Here is a 6,334-nt window from a genome sequence, read left to right on the forward strand (position 1 = left end):
AATAAAATAACTACTTAATGCATAAAAATAGAATATAAGCTAACTTCATGGTTAATGGTCTAGCTACAGAGACTGTTCATAAATTCAGTTCCAAGATCAATTTTATCCAATCAGAACCTCTCCAATAAAAACTGGAAACATTTGAAGAATACTTGATCCATCCATGTCTTTCCTTATAAAATCCTGAAAAAAACCCCAAACATTTAACTTCAAAAACTAAAATATTTGACTGGTGAAAAGCTTAATTTTTTACTGTAGCAACTTATGAATGTGACTTCTGAGAAATTATTTATAGTGACAGAAAGAAAATCGAAGCTTTTGAGATGTGGTGCAAGCGAAGACTCTTGCATATCTCCCAGATAGAAAAGATGATAAATGCTCATATTAAATATACTGTTGGAGAAAAGTAGACTTGGTTGTCTGAAATGAATAGGTGTAAATGTATGTCCTTTGGACACATTGGGAATAAAGATGGAAATAACCTTGAGAATGTAATTATGGAGTGAACAGTGACAAGTCATCATAATAAGAGAGCAGCCAGAAAGGAGGTGGATAGATGATGCAGGAGGCTGCTCTGACGTCAGTTTCTGAATGCTCAAAACTAGCAATGGATCCAGGAGACCTCTAAAAATTATCCTATGAAATCACCAACATGCAGGTGAATTGATTTTACTTCACTGGCAAGCAAAGGAAACAAGTGCAATTGTTCTCTCAGTAGAGAATTTGGCAAATTACAAGTGTATTCACAAGTATGCAGTTTTCCACAATGCTTTAAATATATTGACAATGAAAATCCTTGTAATTTCTTAATGTGCCTTCATACCACAGAACTCCAGTGGCAAATATAACTGCCCTATCTCAAAGTACGACATTTTCAGACAGCATAGGAGAAAGCTCTCCTTACCAAAACCAGAGCAAAATAACATTTTTGACAGATTATGGCTAGAAATCTGTTTCAGAGGTGTATATCATCCATACAGCATTTGGTCCTTCCCTTTACTCAGAACTTGTGGTACTCCATAAAGTGTAATGGAGCTCTTTTTTTTTTTTTTTTTCTTTTTCTTTTAGCTCTTTCATTATGACAACATACATCATGAAGAAACCCACCTTTGACTCAGCTGAATGTCACCACAGTTCTAAATTTACAGTAGATGTAAAAAAACATCAATTATTTTCTAAAATAATTTCAGGGCTATCTCTGAGATCCATTGCAGCATACTTAGAGGCTATGATTTGTAACAGGAAGAGTTGTGTGCAACCGTGTGTGTGAGAGAATCAACAGGTAGATAGAAAGGAAAGACAGCCAGAAACAAGGATTAATAACAAAGTAAAAAAAGCTAAGAGAGAAAGCTTCTGTGCAAAACTGAAGACAAAAAAAAACCTATCCCAGGGTTTGGAAAGCAAAGCCGCTTTCCATCATGTTTGAAAAGTCATGGCAGTCTGAAGTTCCCACTGACTGGAAAAGGGTAAATATAACCTCCTTTTCAAAATGGAGAAAAACAGGTCGACTGGGAGAACTACAGGCCAGTGAGTCTCGCCTCTGTGCCCAGCAAGATCATGGAGCAGATCCTCCTGAAGGCTCTGCTAAGTCACATGGAAAAGGTGGAGGTGGTTGGCAGCAACCAACATGGCTTCACCAAGGGCAAATTACGCCTGACAAATTTGGTGGCCTTTTTACGGTGGGGTCACAGCATTGTTAGACAAGGGGAGGGCAACTGACATAATCTACCTGGACTTGTGCAAAGCATTTGTTGAGAACAGCCTTCAGGAGAAGGACTTGGGACTGTTGGTTGATGAGAAGATCAGCATGAGCCAGCAATGTGCACTTGCAGCCTGGAAAGCCAACTGTATCGTGGGCTGCATCAAAAGAAGTGTGGCCAGCAGGTCAATGAAGATGTTTCTCCCCCTCTACTCTGCTCTCATGAGACCCCATCTGGAGTACTGGGCTGGAGCGCTTTTCCTATGAGGACAAGCTGAGAGAGTTGAGGTTGTTCAGTCTGGAGAAGGCTCTGAGGAGACCTTATAGCAGCCTCCCAGTATCTGAAGGGGGCCTACAGGAAAGCTGGGGAGGGACATTTTACAAGGGTATGTAATGAGAGGACAAAGGATAATGGTTTTAAACTGGAAGAGGGTAGATTTAAGTTAGATATGAGGAAGAAATTGTTTACTGTGAGGACGGTAAGACACTGAACCAGGTTGCCCAGAGCAGTTGTAGGTGCCCCATCCCTGCAAGCATTCAAGGTCAAGTTCGTTGGGTCTTTGAGCAACCTGATCTAGTGGGAGGTGTCCCATGTCCATGGCAGGGGGGTTGGAACTAGATGATCTTTAAGATCCCTTTCAACCCAAGCCATTCTATGACTCTATGATTTTTACTGAGTTCAGAGGAACTGGTGTATTGCAGGAAAAATGTGTATCATTGAAAAAATAAATAGGCTTTCGTAAGGCAGGGTAGCAAGGAAGCATTAATGATAAGGAAACAACCTGCCAGACAGCAAGCTACTAGATATAAAAAACTGGCTAAATGCTAGAGTTGAAAACAAGTAATTAAAGTGGTTTTTTTCCCCCCTCTTGACCTATTTGACTGTAACCTAAAAAATTTAATATTGAAGGACCACACTCTACCACCTGGTTTTGCAAAGCAGGAGCTTTCAAGAGCATAGCTATTATTAGAAGACAAGTACTTTAGTGCTTTCCTAACCCACCAGATAGGATTTCTTACTTGGTTTCTCAGTTGACTGACAGATATGACTTATTCTGCAGTTCAGGACACACTGCTGTGTCTTGATATTACTAGTTCTTGATCATTATTTCTATCCATGCTGACTGTACTAACAATGACCCGAGGACAACCATTAAACTGTTTCTGGAAACATGTGTGCATAACTTAATTTAATCAACATGAATTAAGGGATTTTCTGTGCCTAAAGCAATCACTCCATACTCTTTTCTGTTTTAACTGAAAGCTGTTTTGTTCTGAAAAACTTGTGCTGCCCTATTTCCTCTACCAATAAACCACTACATTCCTCTTTTCTTGGTACTTTTCTCTAATCTCTCCTGGTATGACACAGAGAAAGAAGCATCCCACAAGACTGTCCCACAAGTGTTCAGCACCTAAATTACTCTGGCAGTGATAGTCTAAAATATATTAACAAACAACAGACTGGAGTAAATACTTTCAAATAAAAATAATGGGAGTAAAAGTAAATAAATTCCAACATAAATTTGTCCAGGTAGGGACTCAATAAAATGTGAGTCAATACTAAAGGATTAGGTCTTATTATTAGACAGAGCCATCCATTAAAACCCAAGGGATCACGTGAACCTGGCTACAGCTCTACAAGAAGCAGAGTTCAGGTCAGATCTCAGCTGCTTGCTGAAATTAGAAGGGTGAAGGTCAAACAAGCAAAGGCAACATACCAGACACTAGCAGCTATAATCATATCTGCGAGCAGATTTTGGGACTATTGAGATTAAGAATACTACAGGTCAGATTATCTGAAGCTTTTATGTCTGCACAATGTGAAAATGCCATGCATATATTCAAGTTAATTAGCAGTTAAGTGTTCATGCCTCCCTCAATTGGGTGTGATATCAGAACCACACACTTAATTTTAGCCTTTTAGCATTTCAAATAGTGCAGAAGTAGGAATCCTGCTGCTTCTCTTCTGAGAAAAGATGGACCATTGCCTAATCATCCAATGATTACAGAATTTGCACCTACTCCTCAACCATTTTGCTGATCATGATTTGTCTAAGACTCATTGAAAACGTGATATAACTCACTAATAGCATTGACATTAGTGGTTACCCCAAGAGCGCTGGGGCAGTTTTACACTAACATGTTGGCAAAATGCTCCAGCTGTGGATGTAGGCTGTATCAGAAAGGTTTTGTTCATACCAGAACACACGGTCAGGTAGCAAATTCTACCAGTAGAAACTGCACTTACATTTAATGGCTAAGGACTCCGACAACATTGAAGCTGAGGAATGGTCAAAGTTTCCATACTGCTGACTAATCATTACCTGTGAAAACAGAAATCTATTGTGAACCTCTCCTAGATATTCAGCTTTCTACTGATGTATTTCAGGATTTTTTCTGTGTTATACTACAGATATAAAATCCTGAGAATTAAAACTCTTTGAACATTACTATACAGTAATTGGTAACTTCACTATTTTTTTTGCAAATTTGCGAGAAGACGAACAGATCTTGATCCACAACCAAGAGTACTCCCGTGTAAGGCTTCAGAAGCAACTTGCTCAAGATGAAATAAAATTTTAATTGAGAAAAGTCCGTGAAATTTTTTAATCACCACATTTAACTGCCTTTTAGTTACAGTGTGCATAGGCTTTAGAATGCTAGAGTTTATCTTATTCTTCAGTGGAAAAGTGACTAGAAGTGCACACTAGAGGCTCTGCACTGTTTGTCCTTAATTTATACTAAAAACAAGTTGTGGGAGCATTGCCTTTTCATTCTTACTCTTATTTCATGATCTGCTGTAAAAAAAATTCTAGGTAAAGATGGTGACACTTTGTGAAAATCTTGTAACCACGTGACTACAAGGAAAAGTTATGACATTGTAGGTCACTTTAATGATATACATAAAATAGTGCTTTTTAATAACAGTAAAACAATACTTGAAAAAAAACACATCAGAGACTTAGGTGAAATTCCTATAATATTTTATGCATAATACTTCAATTCTGCCCAAAGAGAACCCTGACTAACATCTTCCTAGCTTTATGCTTGAGTTACTAAAAAACCCTCAGCAAAGGTCCTTTCAAATTTATTTCTTGCATAATTTCTTCTAGCTTACACTATCACTTTTCTTTTTAAATTGAAGACAGCTCATATAGGTTTTCATTACATACTTCCCTTTTTTAGTCACAGAATAAACTTCTAGGGTGTTCATACAAGTGTATTAAAAATAAGCAATCTACACCAAATCAATTGCTTATATTACTCATTTGATTTGAGAAGAAAAGTACCTAGTGTAATAAATGATATAAGCCCCAGATGTGTTAAAATTTGAACTCACCACCAGCATTGACATTAACCGCTGTCCTGAGCGCTGTGACAGTTTTATACTAGCATGCTGGCAAAATGCTCCAGCTGTGGACATAGCCTGTGTCAGCAAGGTTTTGTTCATACCACAATCTACAGTATAACCTAAAAGTATAGTTCTGACAGTATATACTATTTAATTGAAAACGAAGAAGAGTTGATAGCTAGTCTTTGAGTTCTTCAGCTCTAAGGCAAATCTACATGGCCACTGAAGTCTGGATTAGAAAAATATTAAATGCTCAGTGTTGGCTTTATTTGTTTATTTAATCAGTACAACCTTGTTTAAACTGCATTGTGTATCCCACTCTTAAGAGTCAGATGTCTGTTGTGAATTCCCCAATCCATCGATCCTGAAGCCTGAAAAGAATAATTTTATCTAAGCCTGGAGCTCACCGCCAGATTCTTATGTCTTGTTTGGCAACACCCTTCTGGATTTCTAAATCATTGCCTGATACCTCCTAGGTGTTCCTCACAACTCCCTGTCATTTTCACTGTTTCTGGGCAGGCCACGCCAGCCCCTCTGCTGTGCCCAGCAAGGCCCCAGTGACACACACGGCCCCTGCGGAGGATCCTGTCCCTCCACCAGACTGATCCAGCCTTTCATTTGTTCTGCAGAAAATCCACCCGAAATGTTAAAAACTGGTAAGAATGATACTTCTAGCTAGTTAGAGTAAACAAGAATAGTCAGTTGAAGACCTTAAATGAGTCTTGATCGGTTAAATGTCATCTTTGCAGTTGTCATACACCTTCTCAGAGCAGGGCAGGCATCTGCAAAGTGACTTCTAGCCACCTGTATTTGCGACATGCAGGGCACATAATGCAGATTCAAAACACAGATATATTCTGCTTTGCTACTGACTTTCCAGACATGCCCCATCTCTTGAAAATATGAAAGAATATTAAATTACAAAGCCATTTTGCATGAAAGGACTTCCTGAGTTGGCTGGCGAGGGCTCCTTCGGTCTGCATATTCAAGTTTCTCCTAAAGATTTATAACTAAATTAAGGTTTGAGAAACTCGTCTGCCAAAAACGAGTAAGAAAAATCTGGACTTCAACGCGTGGATGCTGCTCTCCCCATCTGCCTGAAGAAGGGCTATTTATGCCTGTCAGCCACAGCACCCTTCGTGCCACCACAAGCACCGTTTCTCCCTTTTTTTCCTCGTTTATCACGCCGACCAGACCCCACCACCGACCACCTGAGGGGCCGGCCGGAGGAGATCGCGCGGCCATGAGCAGTCCGGCTCCGTCAGCAGCACAAACACGTCTCT

Source organism: Chaetura pelagica, unplaced genomic scaffold, assembly GCF_000747805.2.
Source record: "Chaetura pelagica isolate M959 unplaced genomic scaffold, ChaPel_1.0 scaffold189, whole genome shotgun sequence".
NCBI lineage: Eukaryota > Metazoa > Chordata > Aves > Apodiformes > Apodidae > Chaetura > Chaetura pelagica.